Here is a 17727-nt window from a genome sequence, read left to right on the forward strand (position 1 = left end):
GATGTTTCAGCTGTGTCTTCTCTTCTCAGGGCGATCTGTTGAGACAACATCTTTATTCTTTTTATTAACTCCCTCAAAAACCCCTGAAACTCTTCCCCAAAACTCCTGCTGACCTGTGTGCTTATGATGCTGTGCATGTAGGAGAGGTGTGTGCATTCTTCTCCTCATCACTATCTTGGCTGGGACAAGTGGAGGTCTTGACTGGGCTGCATTCTCAGGCTATACAATGCCAAATGGCAACAGTGCAGCGAGTTCCTCCCTAACGTAGTACACATCTTTGACAGTTTACCCTTCAATAGTCTGTTCAGGTTTTCTACAATACCGTTGACTTGCAGATGATGTATCAAGCACAGTTTGTGCCATATCCCTAAAAGGGATGAAATATCTTTGACCAATTTGTTAAAAAAAGTCAGATCAATTATCAGATTTTAGGACCTCACATACCCTCAAGTGAGGAAAGACCTTGCATTCCAGAAATGTTTCTGCTGATTTTGCATCGAGTAGTACAAAACGACCAGCCACAATTCAATGGGAGAATGGACACACTACAAAAATAAGGTAACAATAGTTACTGCACTTGTTTAGCATGTCCACATCGGGAATGGAATTCCCGAAGGGTCCAGTTGAACAGGGCAATATACCACGCAACATCCTGAGAGTCTGAGTGAAATGGGGTATGTATTTTGGGTATGGGCAACCACAGCAACTAGTGTTGGTTGGTACAGGGCATGAATCAATATGTCCAACAAGGCCACATGCTGTACAGGTGTGCCATCTGACCTTAAATCCCCTCCTTTTTCATCTGGACAACCATGAATGTACGGTAGTAGTCACATACACGGAATCCAAATATATGGTCACTAAGCATCCTTGGGATGCTTCTAATGGTTCAATTAATGCAATCAGTTCCACTGCCGGAGCCAAATAGTGTGATGGTAACCTTTTTTGAACTACAACTTCATATTCCCATCTACAAGGTACACCACTGTTGCACCTATTTGTTCCTGGCCAGTCTCTTGATCAATCATTGATGACCCATCAACGTAGAGGACCTGCTCTTTCACAAGTTTGTTCTCCCTTTCTTGCATTAAATCATCTGAAGGACATTTATAGGTAACACAAGCATGTACTTCATCACCTTACACAACAGGAATTGCAATAAATCTGGTAGGGTTCACTGTTTGACATATCACAATGTGAATAGATGGGCTTGACAAAATTACTTCATATGCATAGGCCCTTTGTATGGTTAGAGTGGATTTAGATCACTGAAGAATGACAAACACTGCATGCTCTACATATAATGTCACTATGCAACCCATAATGATTGTTGAGATTTTTCACTGGCAAAGGCTGCAGCGGCCAGTGCCTGTTCACAAGAAAATTGATCCTGTATCACTGAATCTAATATGCCACTGTAAAATGCTAGGGGTTTGTGTCCTAGGGATGTTTTCTGAGCCAACACAGCAGTCATTACTTGACCATTGGAATGTGAGAACAAATACAATTATTTTGTGTAATCGATGGTTGCTAATAGTGTTCCATTACTAATGTCATTTTCTAGTTCTTGGAGACATGTCATCATTTCTCTTGTCCATGTTAGTAAACCCCTCTCTTCTTTGTGTTTCTTTGAGTCCCTGCATTATAGGTTTTGTGCAACTAGAATAGTTCAAAATCCATGATCTACAATAATTACACAAAAATGGTTGGATTTCTTCAACCGTAGTGAGCTGTGGTGTGTTCTGTAGTGCAGCTGCTCTTTCTAGAGTTAGTCTTGTTCGTGCTGGTTATATTAAATAAACCACCTCTTTCTGACCATTGCATTTTGTCCTTATCTACTTTGTATCCTTTGTCTGAAAGCATTGTTAGCAGTGTAATTATATCTGCTCTACATAGGTCTTCTGTTGTGCTGAGGTCATTTACATACTGAATGACCATACTCTGTACATGTATGTTGCCCAGATCCATATAGAGTACTCTGTTAAAAATGCTAGGGGACTCACAATACCACTGAGGAAGTCTAGTGTGTTGAAACCTTTGCCCGCAATAGTTAAATGTGGTGTGGTATTGAGAATCAGGATGTAGTGGAATAGAAATGAATGCATTTTTCAAATCAATGACAGTGAAATATGTGGCCTCAATGGGTATATTTCATAGGATCATGGCTGGGTTCGGTACTACTGGGAACTCTGCTTCAACAATGTTATTCAATGGGTGTAGGTTCCTGTATCATCCTCAGACTTGACCCCTCTGCTTTTTTGACAGAATATATTCCTGTGTTGCATGGGGATTCTGAGGGTACTATAATGCTCTGCTGCCATAACTCCACAATGGTCTCATGTGTTCCCTCATCTGCTTCCCTTGACAATGGATAGTGTCACACTTTGGGTAACACTGCTACCTGCTTCAACTTGATACATAGTCCTCCTATGCTTTTCAAGTGCCCTAGATCATGGGGGTTGGCTGTCCATAAGTGCTGGGGACCCTAATCAAATATTCCTGTAAATACACAGGCATGCACTTGACGATGAGTATGGTACAAGATACATTTCTATGCTGAATCATTATTTGACACATGGTGCAAACCTCTAACATCATTTCACCATCATTATCAGTATCCTCAAACAGCTGCCTACCTGTCACCCCACTCAATGGTTGAGCGGGATTAGTACACCCAATGGTTACTACTCATCTCCCTCTTAATCAGACCCTATCAACAGTATTGTGTCATCTGCAATCAACACCCCCTTTAAATCTAGCATGATATTGGTGCCCAGAGCATGATATGATCTTTGGGCATTGTTGGCCTAAATAAAAATGTTGAGGGCACTCTCCATGGATTGCTTCCGATGCCTGGCACCCAACTCAACAAATCGGTTGCTCCATACATAAACACATCTGGGTACAACGGTATTCCTCTTGTGGCAATATCATTTCACAAAGCTTGTGTTATCACCAAAACCCTAGCATAACAAATTCCTGGTGTAAATAACACCACCCCTTCTTCCGTGAAAGAGATCGTCGTATTTAGCTTGATTAACAGATACTTGCCTAACAAGTTCACTGGTTTTGCAGGTGAAAACAATAACAGAGCTAATACATCTTGGTTACCTACCTTGATGGGTAGGTGTTCCGTAAATGGACCAAATGTATTGCCCCAGTGAACACTTGCATGTTCAATACCTTTCCTGACAAAGGGAATCTCCACACCTATCAGGGGTTCCTCTTCCGGGTCGGCAGTAACTAATAGGACTCGGCATATCAGAGCGCTCTGTGGGCTGTCCTAATCTGGGTATGTGTTTGAGTTTAAGAATATGAAGGGATTACTGCCCACCACACTCACCTGTGTATATGGTATCACTGTGCTGTGGGGCAAAGCATGTTTGTCCCACACTTGTGGTGCTGGCTTTTGTGGCTGTTGCTGCACATACACTGACGTACTATTGGGCATTGTGGGTTGCTTCTGTTGTGGCACTGATGCCTGGTATTGATACTGTGGCGGTTGTCCCTGCTGGGGCATCTGCGTGGGCCCTGCACTATATGGGGCACTTGGAAGCATCATTCCACTTTGCTGTTGATATGTAACGGGGGACGGCGGCCCTGCTGGGATACATCTGAGGATCATACGCAGATGCCTGCTACTACACTCTGGTGCAAAATGGCCCATTCTTCCACATGACCAATAAAATCCTGGGCCACCAAATCTTGGCCCGATCCCTCCAAATACTCTGCCTCTGCCTCCTCGTCCTCCTTGAAATCTCCTCTCCCTTTTTGCTTACCTCCCTGATAACCTCTGTTGTCTGGATACCTTGATACCCTAATGTTCACTCCGGTACATTCTCTTTTCCCCCGGGGCCATTCCCTGTTGTACCTGCCCTACAAGCAGGCCCCTCATCACTCTTCCTTCTATGCTCAACTTCACAAATGTCTTCTGTAGTAACTTTGCTTCAGCCTTCTGTGTGTTGTCCACCACTTCCTTCTCTTTCTCCTGCCTTTGCCTGCAATGATGTGCTATAATTGCCTGTATCCCTTCTCAACCTATTGCCTCGATCCCCACACATTGTCCAAATCTTTATACACTTCTTTTGGAAGTCCTTCTTTAACATGTGAGAATATTCCTATGGTCTTATCCCATGGTTCGCCTGTCTCCGCCCTCCAGCTCTCTTAAATCTGGAGTATGTATTGTGCCCGGTCTTCAACTTCTTGCGTCCCATTATCATTGTCATCCCCCATTCGTACCCCTGGGTAGCCCGTTTTTTTTACAAATATCATCAGCTTGATCTCTTACTAATGTAGTGAACAAACCTTTCATGTCTCGTACCGCTAGTGTAATGCCGTTAGTCTGTTTTTCAAGTGCATATATCCACTTGCCTGCACCTGCTGCAAGCATTGCCTTTATCAAGTTGTTAACTTCTGTGTATGAGCAGGGCATGTACTCTGACCTGCAAGGAACTTTATGTAACAATGGAAACTGTGTTCCTACCTGCTTAGCCAGTAGCTTTTTTTCCCCACTTACTACCCCTTCACCACAGCCATGCAGCCTGGTTGCGCTCTCAGTCTCCGACCCCATGAACACTCTAGTCTCGGTGTCACCCTGGGCGGCATCTCATCTCTCTGTTATCTGTTCCCCATTCCTCCTCTTCTGTCACTCCTGCATTGGCATCTGATCAGATTGATTTGTATCCTAAACTGACTGCTTATGGTAGTCCCTTCCAATACCTCTCATTGTTGCGGCCATCATCCTTAGTTTCAACATGTATGTCCCTAATTACGATACTATTAATTCTAAATAACATATCACCTGCTCTTGTGAGGAATATAGCGGTATCATCACTCCCTCTATGGGGGAACTCTCTTCCCACATGGCCAGGTAAGGGCAGCAGATACCTGATCCCAGTCCTGGGGGTCGCTGCCCGAGGAAGGATCATATGGGGGAGAAGACTCTCATGTGAGGGAGAGTGCCTGATTGCTAGAAACACAGTACCCACATTTCCACCCCAGGTATAACCCAAAATATTCATAGACTCTTATTGCTTATTGTGGTATGGAACCCATCCAACCTTTTTACACTGACATCAGGGTTCCTTCTACCAAATTACACCAAAGTACTGACACGAGAAAGAAGACCGGTGTGATGAAGATTATTGAAACCAGGAAGCCTACATTGCGTTCTGGTTGGTGGCGGGAGCTACATAGCGGCAAAAGGTTTAATACCTGTCAGGTGTGCAAATGAAAAAAACACGGGGAGAGAGACTCTGCAGAGAGAACCTTGCTGCATGCAAAGAGAGGTCGGAAGCTGGAAAGCAAGCATAGTGCTGCCCAATGCTGAAAGGCTGCTAGAAATGCTTTCTGGACAAAGCCGAGAAGCCAAAGATCTGCTGTAGTGAGCTCAAGGGCAGCGCAAGGCTTTCAGGAGTTGCAGGAGACCTTAAGAGAAGCAGAGAAGGGGCGGAATGCTGTACTCAGCCACCTGCAAGCAACAACAACTGCGAAGAATGCCAGAACAACCAAAACAAATCAGTGAGCACAAAAGGGAAAAGCAGGACACCAGGGCACTTCAGGGTAAATGCAATGCACCGTGAGGAAGGTTAAGGAGTCTGCTAAAGTGGGCCAGAAAGCCCTGTGACAAAGAGTGAAAGTAACAAACGAGAAAGTGGCGGGTCACTGATCCAATTGACGCAAGGGGCATGGACAAAGTTGTTGCCTAGTAAAGTCTTAAACCCATCTATATTGTAAAAGAACAGTGTGAAAATGCCCTGGCGCGAGAGTAACCAGGCACTGTGTGAGTTTGGGACCTGCGGCCAAATATATGTGTCTAACATTGTGAAGGCGAGTCTGCAGACGCGCACCTGAAAGGAAAAGTAACTTGTTGTGAAGTCCTGACAGGAGAGTATACCAGGAAAGTTTGAGTGTGAAGCAAATATTGTAAATTCCTGGCAGGAGAGTAAAGCAGTACAAAAATTGAATTTGATTGTGAGTTTCTCGCAGAAGACAATCCAGGCCAAAGTGAATATGCATCTTGAGTCTGGAATTTTAAGAGAATGAAATCTAGGGGAAAGGAACCTATCCCCCTGAATGAAAAAGTTGTTAATGAACTGTGAATTGCAATGAACTGGGAACTGTGGAGTTAGTCAAGGGGTGAGGAAGAAGCCTTGAGCGTGTGTTTCTAGGGGAAGAGGATCGTAATCCCTTCATTGGGAAGTTGTCTTTTGCCAAGGAAAAGAACTCTGGTAGAGAGCCAAAGAGAAGTGGAACACTCAAGGGAAAGAAAGAACGTCTCTCATTTGTTCTGAGAGCTGTGAAACCTTGGGGAGCCTTATTGTATGTCGCAGAATGGGTCAAGGATAAGGATTGGAACCCTTGATTGTATGAGATAAATGGTAAGAGAGATATGCCTTATGCTTTGAACAACTGTATCTGGCTGAAGAAAAGAGTTGTGGAGAAATAATAGTGTGTTAAATAACTCAGGCGAAAGAGGAAGAACCCTTAAGTGTAGAAAGACTAGGGGAAGGAAGTCTCTATGAAAGATTAACCAAAGAGAGACGCAACATGCAGATTAAACAAAATTGAGGAAAAAGAAGCTGTGGTACATGTACAACCTAAGGGGGAAAGAATGCATAACCACTGAAGGAAAAGTGTTCACACAAGTGAAGTAAAAAGGAAGAACCAGAATCCGCTAGCTATATTGTTTGCAACCAAGGAAGTGGCTGAGGACCTTCATGGGAGAGGGAAAATCCCTCACATGGAGAACTGGGAGTTTGTGGAACTTTGATCATTTGTTCATTGTGTACCTTTTTGGAGCTTTACGTTGGAACATTAAAGAAGACTACAGTTTCCCTTTGAAATTTTTCATAGGTTTAGCTTGTAAGGGCCAGGATAGGATTTTGGACACAGGACAGAAAGAGAACTCTTTACTTTTTTTGGACATTCTGACACTGACATCCTTTAGTTTTGTTGAGGCAGGGAAACCCTCATAGTGTTAGGGTGAGATAGATCTTTCTCCAAACCTTCTTTTAATTTATTAAACACTAGCTGACCCGGGCCATGCGCTGCTGTGGCTTAGTCTGGTTAAATGGAAAAGATAGAAAAGAGAAAGCGCATTTTTCTAATATGTTTAATTTCACAATGCTTGTGGGTAGTTTTTAATGGCTCTGGCGGTTTTACAAGATGAGGCAGTTTAATTTTACCGGCGGCGCAACACATTCCTTTCGTTTCTCCATTAAATTTCAGAGCCTTGCAATAAGACACACTTCAGTCATGGTGCCGATGAGAACATGCCGGCTGAAACTATAATCATCTGCTGGGATGTACTGGAATGCAAGGCGATTGTAATCATGTGATTGCTGAGCAGAGAGTCATGTTTGACGCTGATCTGCTGTTTCTCGTTGACCTCTCTTAGCCACTCTTAGCTTGTCGCGTTCATTCTGTTGAGAACAAGCAGATCTGAAGCTACAGAACGTGATTGCCGTGCTCGCAACTGTGCACCCTGAAGTCTGGCTGCACGTCGCTCTGCTGCTTCCTCAGCACATATTTAAGCCATTCTAAATCGGAAACATTGAAATGGAATCGTATAATGTTTAGTATAGCGTGTGTTGCTTTTATGTCCAACAGATGGCGATGTTTTTCAGTAAAATATTTAGTATAGCTTGTGTTGCTTTTAGGTCCAACAGATGGCACTGTTTTTCAGAAAAAGCATGTTTTTATCTGTCAAAGGTGTGACATCTATGTATAGTAGGTATTTAAAAACACATGCATATTCGAATGTATCGTTGTGTCAAAATTTCAAAGCATTCGGTGAAGTACTTTTGGAGATTTAGGATTTTGAACAAACAAATATTTACATTTTTATTTATATAGATTTATAGCCACTATTCCAGTGTCTCTGTGTCCGAGTCCTAGTCCTGATTCATTACATTCGCCATTTGTCAATACCTATTGGTGCTCTTCGCCCATCCTCCCGTTCTAGCTTTACAGGGACAAGCTCTGCCTCTGTCCTTCGTAACACTGTTTCTAAGTCTCTTTGTGCCATGTTCTCTGTCTCCATGACTAACGGGTTGCATGTTGCATTTGCTGCAGGAGATTGTGGGACATTTTCATTGGTTGCAGGGGCTCTCTGTCATGGGGCTGCATAGCACACATATTCAGGATTAGTATAACCTGTCGTTGCTTGCATAGGATAACACCCCCATGAGGGTGGTGGGCTGTGAGGGTTATAGTTGTATCGCAGGATGCATTGGATACACTTGGTGCCTTTGTTAACACAAGGCAACTGTATTACAATTTTTCCCTTTTTAGGATACTCAGACACATCTTCCAAATCCTCAACCATTCTCCAGAGCACCAGAATACCCTTCCTATTCTTCAATGTCCTCCCCTTATATTTGACTGCTAAATACCTGTACATGTGGCCCAGAACCTCTTTATTATTTGTTCCTTATTCCGGCCACAGCTTGTACATCCCTCCTCTCGTATCAGTGAACCACTCCCTATGGTAATTCATAATTTTCTCCCTATATAGGATGAGACCTGTACACATGTATTTGAGTGGGGTAAAGGAACTCATAGTTACATCTAATCCTACACTCCCCTCTACCTCTCCCCACACACCACCCACGTATTACACCACACCTCTCTTCACACAACTCAAACACAACCACTCCAGAATAAAAATTCAAAACACACCTTAAACCACAAGTCAATTAAACACAAGTATGCACACAATGGTTTAGACCCTTCCTCAGTCTCCACTCCAACATGAAGGAATTTACCTCCTTATGCAGTCTTGTGCCGGGAAAAGGGACCCCAGGCCTGCCATGTAATGGGCCTATAGAACAAAATCACACTTATTTACACTATGGTTTAGACCCTTCCTCTAGCCCCTTGCTTCAAGAAGAGGGAATTTACCTACTCACTCTCCCCCCTTTTGCCGCGTGGAGGGATCCCAGGTCCTCCATGTACTGGACCTCACCTCTATTTTACTTGCAGTGCTGCCTTTGCTCTGCAATGGAGGAGATCCCATTTCCTCTCTCTTCTCTCTACCTCACAATATATGCCATGGTGTCACTTTTCCTCTCGATGGAGGAGATCCCTCTGGCAACTTCTATATATAAAAAAAAACAATATATACTGTCATGTGGTCTTTTACAAACCACACACTCCCAATCAACTTCCTCCACAAACACACACATATACACACACACCTCCTGTGGTTTTCTCCTGCAACCATACACTTGCATATATGTGTTCTCCCGACCGCCTCCGATAAAGGGTCCTGTCAGGGCCTGCACATTCTCGGAGCAGCGCCACACTCCAAAAAGCAGGCAGGCCTTCTGGCAAGATGGAACCTGAGAACCTCTTCAGATCGTGCACAGTGTACTAGTCACTGAGATGGGCGCCACAACCCAGGTTGCGTGGCTGGCACACACTTCACTTCACAGAGAGTCTAGGTTCACATCAGGGTCACCAATTTGTAAAGAGGAAGGCAACCCAAAAATGTAAGGTACAAATAATAGAAAAGGCCAAATAATCACTGCACCTCTTTGCAAGGGGAAACTAGGTTTATTACACACAAAAGTGTCTCAGACAGCCCAGTAGAACCAAACTGACATGAAGCTCGTCACTTCCCAAGAAGTAACTGCTTATATAGCTACTAAATCTGAATACATAGGTTACAATGGTATTCCACCACCCTCATTGGCTACCACATGTAGAAAAGGCCACACCTTATCTAAACCCATTCCCCTAGACATGTGGCCAACTACATCATAACTATTGAATCCAGAAATGTGATTGGTTGATTGAACACATTGGGCCTCATTGTGGCCCTGGCGGTCCCGTAATGAAGGGTGCCGGTACGGGACCGGCAGCCTTCATTACTGGAGCGCCTATTACGAGGTTCCCTTTGTGGGATCCGGATCAGATGTCTGGTAAAACTAGACGTCCTTTCTGGGTCCCACGAGGGGAATAGGGAGCTAATAACGGGCCATTTGTAATGTGCCCGTTATTACCCCCAGCCCCATTCCCATTTGAGCCCATTAGGGGCTCAGATGGGAATGGGGAATGGTTCCTTCAAGGAGGAATTACTGGGTCCTCCAATGTTGGAATGACCTGGTAATTTCCCATTGAAGGAACCCGGTATTGGAGCCCGGTATGGAGGCAGCCATGGCGCTAATGGCACCATGGCTACCTCCATACTCGTAATGAGGCCCATTGATACAATAATAAATCCTAACCGCCATGTGATGTGCAACCCTCCAATCCAGATAAGTTCAAAGTAACTGGAGATGCCAAAACTGCTTTTATAATACCATAGGCCTTTTCATTATACCAGATACTTCAGCGTACACAAGCTGCACCCCAGACCGTCTGTTGAATTTATTGGCATCACCTCTGCTCACCCAATCCCAAATCACAGAACATTCCAGACACAGCTCCCCCCGTATCTCCTGCGAGCCACAGGTGCCCAGTTATGACGTGACCGTGGCACCACACTTGTGTCTGAATTTAAGGGATTTATTTGCTTTAGTTGTGTTTCTACCTGTAATTAAAATGGGAAGACCGCTCATTGGTGGGGGCAGTAGTGCACTAAATCATCTCCTTGCCATTGGCATCACAAAACCTAATGCCCCGTTCTCAGGAATGTGTCCTTCAAAGGGTGCATCCCTTCCTGCTCACCGCACAGTAAACATTCTGTTCTCCACCATGTCCAGATCCTGCAGCTGGTTAGAATTAGCGTTTATCTGTGCACCACAGGTTCCTCTGACTTCGGCTTCTCTCCTGGGGAACGGGAAATGGGATTTGTTTTCAGAGCTCAGCTAAATGGAGATGCAGCTACACAACAGGGTCTGCGTTCTATTCTGTTCATCGAGTACTTGGCCTTAACATCCAATTTGGCGACACTTCTGCTAAATTAACATGCAGCCCTCACTTCTACCACAGTACCTTTCTGACTCCATCACCCACTTTCAACTCTTTCCGCACACCTCACTACAAAACATAACTTCGGATACAACAACTAAACAAAGGGCCTATTATATAATACTGCCTTATTTATAACCACTGCAACCACATCTATACGTTTGCTGCTCTTTTGTTAGGCGATCCTCAGCACATCAGGCCTCCCCACATCAGAACACTGCTCACATTCCCCCAACATCTCCACCCCAGCTTCGAGGCTCAAGGGATTCGGTGAACCCACAGAACCGAAAACACCGTACCTTCTTTGGTGTACGGGCTCGATTACAACCTTTCCTGCATTGGCAACTGCCTTGGAGGATATATCGCAGAAGGGGCGGCGTTACGTCATCACGTCGGTCACGTGATACAGTGTGGCGTTCCTCACGTGATCTTGGTGGACGTCACATGGCCCAGAGGCGTCACATGACCCAGGGACACACAGTATAAAGAACTGAGAGGCAGGACGATCATTGCTTCTCAGCTGGCTTCGGACCCTGTTTGGCGTTACTACTTGCTCCTTGCTACCTCGACCACGGAACTCTATCTTGGACTCTCTTGGACACCCCTTTGTACCTTTGCTTGGAACTGTTTACCTGTTGCCGGATTTTTGGACTGCACATCGACTTGTCTTTGGATCATCCCTGAGTATCTTGCTGTACTTCTACGCCCAAGTCAAGCCCTATCTTACAGGTGGCCTACCCGTATCCACGCTTACCTGCGGTTCTACCACTCCAGGGACCGCTGTATCTTTTTGAGCCTCGAACCTCCCTACTAGGTTACCTGGGTCCCCCTTACACCAGATAGGTAAGACACTTTAGATTCTTTTGTTTACCTGCCTGTATTGTGATTGCCTGGTGCTTAACCTCATTCCTTCTTGACAGCAGCATCGGTGTTCCAGAGGCTCCGTGGATCTGGGAAGACATCTCTCACCTGTGGCCTCAAGGGTCGCACAGCGGGTTTCTATTTGTTCCCCTGTGCGTCACTTGGGGACGGAGGTCTCATCGGTCTACACGACACTCAAGTCAGAACAGACTGAGAAGCCGTATAGTCGTGTTAGACGATGCAGGGATCCACGGACGAACCCATAACTGCTTTAGTTCAGGCAATTACAATATTAAGGGCAGATATGGCCGCCGCGAACACAGTGATCCATCAAAGGTTGGATACCATACAGAGCGTTCAGCATTCCCTTCCTGCAGACCCTGAGTTTGGAGATGGCAGCTCCTCCACTACACCCCCTCCCTTGGCTACTTCTACAGTCCCGACTCCAATAATCCTCCCAACTCCTTCCCCCCTGGCTGCCCCTGAACGCTACCAAGGCGATCCCAAGAAATTCAGAACCTTTGTTAACCAGTGCAAGTTACATTTCTTATGCAGGCCTTTGGCTTTTCCCACGTCCACTGCTAAGGCCGCCTTCGCCCTTTCCCATTTAGCTGGAACAGCTGCCGCTTGGGCTAATCCCCTGTTAGAGAACAATAGCCCAGTTCTTTATGACTTTGATTTGTTGGTCCTAGAAATGTCCCGAGTATTCGATAGCCGACACAAGGCACAGTCTAGGGATTTGGAGTTGTTGGAATTGACTCAGGGCAAAAGGACTCTGATAGATTACATCACCCGGTTCAATCAGCTAGTTGCAGAAACATCATGGCCAGAAAACAAGCGGGCGGTGGTCTTTTATAGGGGGTTGAGTAACACCATGAAAGACGCTTTAGCAGTGATCCCTTCTATGCCTACTCAGTATCAGGAATTGGTTGATCTCGTCCTGCAGGTAGATGCACGACGATCGGAGCGTAGAGCTGAATTGGGGGCCTCTTCCTCTCCTACTCTTGTTAGTACTCCCGCTTCCAGTACTGAAGAACCTATGCAAGTGGGAGGGTTACGCAGTCCTATTACAACATCTGAGAGGGAACGTAGAAGGGTAGATAATGCATGCTTTTATTGTGGCACCACTGGACATTTCGTGAAGGAGTGTCCTCGACGTCCCAAGAAGAGTCAGGTTTTTCGGATGGCTCGACCTTAGAACCGGAGAACAGGTCGAGTGTCCCATCATCTTCTCCGGGTACCCCTCTTGCCTTTGCTCGTGTTCAACCCATCTCTGTAAAGGCTACTCTATGTCCCTCTACTGGCCTTCTTCATGCAGTCAATATCATTATTGATTCCGGTGCCACTGGTAATTACATAGATATTGATTTGGCCCATTCCCTCAATCTACCCTTAGTGGTAAAAACACGACCGGAACATGTCCAAGCCGTAGACGGCTCCGCATTGGTTTCTGGTCCTGTTAGACATCAAACTGCACCCCTCTTGTTGAACATACAAGACATACACACAGAAACCTTAAGTTTTGATCTGATCACCGCACCTCAATTCGGTATCATACTAGGGATTCCCTGGTTACGTGAACATAATCCACTGATCAATTGGCAAGCAGGCACTGTACTCTTTGAGTCCGATATTTGTCAGAATTATTGTCTCCCGGTCCATCAAGCCCCTGACACACCCTCTCGGGTCTTGGGAGCCTTAGCACAACTCACACTGACCGTTGACGATCCAGAAGTCATACAGTCCCATACTGTTGGGGGGTTGATGTCTGGGATTCCGCCAGAATATCGGGCTTTCGAATCAGTTTTCGATCGAGGCTCGTCTGAGGTACTTCCTCCACATAGAACTTATGACTGCCCAATCGAATTGCTTCCTGATTCCACTGTTCCTTCGGGCAGGATCTACTCTTTGTCTCCTTCGGAGGAACTGGTGTTAAAAGAATATGTACAGAACGCCCTGCGTTTAGGACACATCCGCCCCTCCACTTCACCAGCGGCAAGTCCTATCTTCTTTGTACCCAAGAAGGAGGGGGATTTACGTCCTTGTGTGGATTATCGGCATCTTAACGCGATCACCAAGAAGGATAGATATCCCATCCCGTTAATTACTCCACTCTTAGATCATTTAACACATGCTTCCATTTTTACCAAACTTGATCTACGCGGCGCATACAATTTAGTACGCGTTCGCGAGGGAGACGAGTGGAAAACTGCTTTCTGTACTCGTTACGGCTTGTACGAATATCTTGTCATGCCCTTTGGCTTATGTAACGCCCCGGCCACGTTCCAACGATTCATGAATGACATTTTCAGGGATATTCTGGATGTGTACATGGTTGTGTATTTGGACGACATCCTGATCTTCTCTCGTGATCTTGATGACCATGTAAAACACGTCCGAGAAGTATTAACCCGTTTAAGTAAACATTCCTTATTTGCCAAACCTGAGAAATGTCAGTTCCATAAGACCTCTGTTGAGTTTTTGGGTTTCCACATCACCCCTGGGGAGTTATCCATGAACGAGTCTAAGGTCAAAGCAGTCTTAGATTGGCCAGTACCTCAAACACTCAAGTCCTTGCAGGCCTTTTTAGGATTCGCCAACTTTTATAGGCGTTTCATTTCTTCCTTTTCTACGATTGTAGCCCCACTCACGGCCCTGACTAGTCCTCGGGTACCATATCAGTGGCAGAGAGAACAGCAGGAGGCTTTTGAGACTTTGAAAACCGCCTTTACTACCGCACCGGTACTCCAACATCCGAATCCTGATCTTCCGTTCATAGTCGAGGCAGATGCCTCTTCCTTTGCCCTCGGGGCGGTACTGTCACAAACATGTCCTAATACAGGCAAATTACATCCAGTGGCATACCACTCCCGTAAGTTTGCCAGTACTGAGTCTCATTATACCGTTACGGAGAAAGAACTCTTGGCGGTCATGGACGCTTTCCGTGTTTGGCGTCATCATCTTCTGCGGGCTAAACATCCCATCACAGTATACTCCGATCATCGGAATCTACAGGATTTGGCCTCTCTGAAATGCATTAATAGCAGACAGGTCCGATGGCATCTTTTCTTTTCCTCTTTTGACTTCCGTATTATGCACCGTCCTGGAGCGGCACATGGGAAGGCGGATGCCTTGTCACGTTCCCCGGGGGGGTCCAATTGCCTACATTCCCCGACACTGTTCTCGGAAAGAGTCATGTGATTTGTCTCTGTACTCCCTCATTGTCACTGATAGACTCGGTTCGATCCTGGACTAGCAATCATTCTGACCAGTTGCGAGAATGGGACCCAGTGTATTCTGATGGATTACCGTTCGTACATGAACGCCTGTTCCTTCCCACACCTGACACACGTAAACTGGCCCTTGAGTGGTCTCATGACGCTCCCTTTAACGCTCACCCCGGACAAGAGCGCACTTTAGATCTTCTCAAGCGTTGGTGTTGGTGGCCTTCTATGAAGCGCGATGTAGAATATTATGTTAGATCATGCGCAGTATGTGCTCAGGCTAAACATCAAAGGGGTCGACCGATTGGGTTGTTGCTTCCACTTCCGGTACCTCCCAGGCCCTGGCATACGTTGACGATGGATTTCGTTACTGATCTCCCCAAGTCGAAGTGCTTTGACTCCATCTGGGTGGTGGTGGACACGTTCACTAAAATGGCCCGTTTTGTTCCTTGCAAAGGTATCCCTTCGGCTCCTGTATTAGCGGATTTGTTTTTTGAACATGTGTTCATGCTATTCGGCCTTCCTTCGGTCATTATATCTGATCGAGGGTCACAGTTCACCTCTCGGTTTTGGAGATCCCTGACGAAGCTATTGGGCATTGATACCAGGTATTCTTCGGCCTATCATCCTGAGACCGATGGACAGACCTAAAGGACGAATCAATCTATGGAACAATACCTTCGTTGCCTTATATTGCAACATCAGACCTCTTGGTTGGCCGCTTTACGGCTTGCGGAGTTCGCATATAATAATGCGGCTCATTCAGCCACTGGTTATTCTCCTTTTTACGCCCTCTATGGCCAACATCCCAAGGTCTTGCCGGTCCCTGATGCTTCTGGTTCTGCGAACCCTGCGGCCACAACATGTCTTATGGATCTTTCTGCCTTACACGCTAGTACAGTGGTTCATCTCACTGAAGCAAAGGCTGTTATGAAGGCCCGTGTGGATGGCAAACGTCGGGCTGCTCCCCCTCTGGTGGTGGGTTCCAGGGTCTGGTTGTCTTCACGTCATCTTCGCCTAGTGGGTTGTCGGAAGTTGCTACCTCGCTTTGTCGGTCCTTATGTGATATCAAAGGTTGTGAATCCGGTGGCTTTCCGTCTAGTGCTTCCCAGCTCTTGGCGCATCCATCCTGTGTTTCATGTCTCCCTCCTCAAACCTTGTCCCGACTCTGTCCGTCTTCGTACCCCTGTTGCGCCGGTGTCCTTGACCTCTCCTGATGTTTTCGAGGTGTCGGCCATTTTGGGCTCCAGATGGTTTAGGGGTAGGATCCAGTATCTGGTGGATTGGAAGGGTTACGGCCCGGAGGAACGTTCATGGGTTTCCGCCTCTGACCTGAACGCCCCTCGCTTGGTAGCCCGTTTCCATTTAGACCATCCATCCTGCCCACGGGGTGGTGGGCCGTTGGGGAGGGGCTATGTTAGGTGATCCTCAGCACATCAGGCCTCCCCACATCAGAACACTGCTCACATTCCCCCAACATCTCCACCCCAGCTTCGAGGCTCAAGGGATTCGGTGAACCCACAGAACCGAAAACACCGTACCTTCTTTGGTGTACGGGCTCGATTACAACCTTTCCTGCATTGGCAACTGCCTTGGAGGATATATCGCAGAAGGGGCGGCGTTACGTCATCACGTCGGTCACGTGATACAGTGTGGCGTTCCTCACGTGATCTTGGTGGACGTCACATGGCCCAGAGGCGTCACATGACCCAGGGGGACACAGTATAAAGAACTGAGAGGCAGGACGATCATTGCTTCTCAGCTGGCTTCGGACCCTGTTTGGCGTTACTACTTGCTCCTTGCTACCTCGACCACGGAACTCTATCTTGGACTCTCTTGGACACCCCTTTGTACCTTTGCTTGGAACTGTTTACCTGGTGCCGGATTTTTGGACTGCACATCGACTTGTCTTTGGATCATCCCTGAGTATCTTGCTGTACTTCTACGCCCAAGTCAAGCCCTATCTTACAGGTGGCCTACCCGTATCCACGCTTACCTGCGGTTCTACCACTCCAGGGACCGCTGTATCTTTTTGAGCCTCGAACCTCCCTACTAGGTTACCTGGGTCTCCCTTACACCAGATAGGTAAGACACTTTAGATTCTTTTGTTTACCTGCCTGTATTGTGATTGCCTGGTGCTTAACCTCATTCCTTCTTGACAGCAGCATCTGTGTTCCAGAGGCTCCGTGGATCTACACGACACTCAAGTCAGAACATCTTTCTGTATTGCTATATGTGAGTATCTAATATGTGTCAAACCTAACCAAAAACAATAAATGCGCCTTCTGCATCACAAAACACATCCTGCTCACACAGTGATACGTTCTAATAGGTTGTTCTCAGACGAACCCTGTATGTGCATCCCAACCGGGTCAAGACCTATATTTTATGAGACACCATTTTTCACTGTATTTAGATGACTGTTAAATCCCAAGGGATTCACGCCCATACATAATTGTCATTTTATGTATGTGATTACGTCATTGCGCTGATATTTGCACTCTATATTTGGGTGCAAGACCATGCACCAGGTATGGTGTTGAGACCTACATTTTTATTATTGTCATTGATTTGGCCCACACTATTGCAGATCATATACGTTCTTTGAGCCAACATTTGTTGCAGTATTGAGATGAGTGTTAAATCCTTGGGAAATCACGCCGAAGCATAATAATGTCATGACGTTATGTACATGATGATGGCCATCATTACGAGTCTGCCAGAA

This window comes from Ambystoma mexicanum, chromosome 6q, assembly GCF_040938575.1.
Source record: "Ambystoma mexicanum isolate Mex_15411 chromosome 6q, UKY_AmexF1_1, whole genome shotgun sequence".
NCBI classification, from domain to species: domain Eukaryota; kingdom Metazoa; phylum Chordata; class Amphibia; order Caudata; family Ambystomatidae; genus Ambystoma; species Ambystoma mexicanum.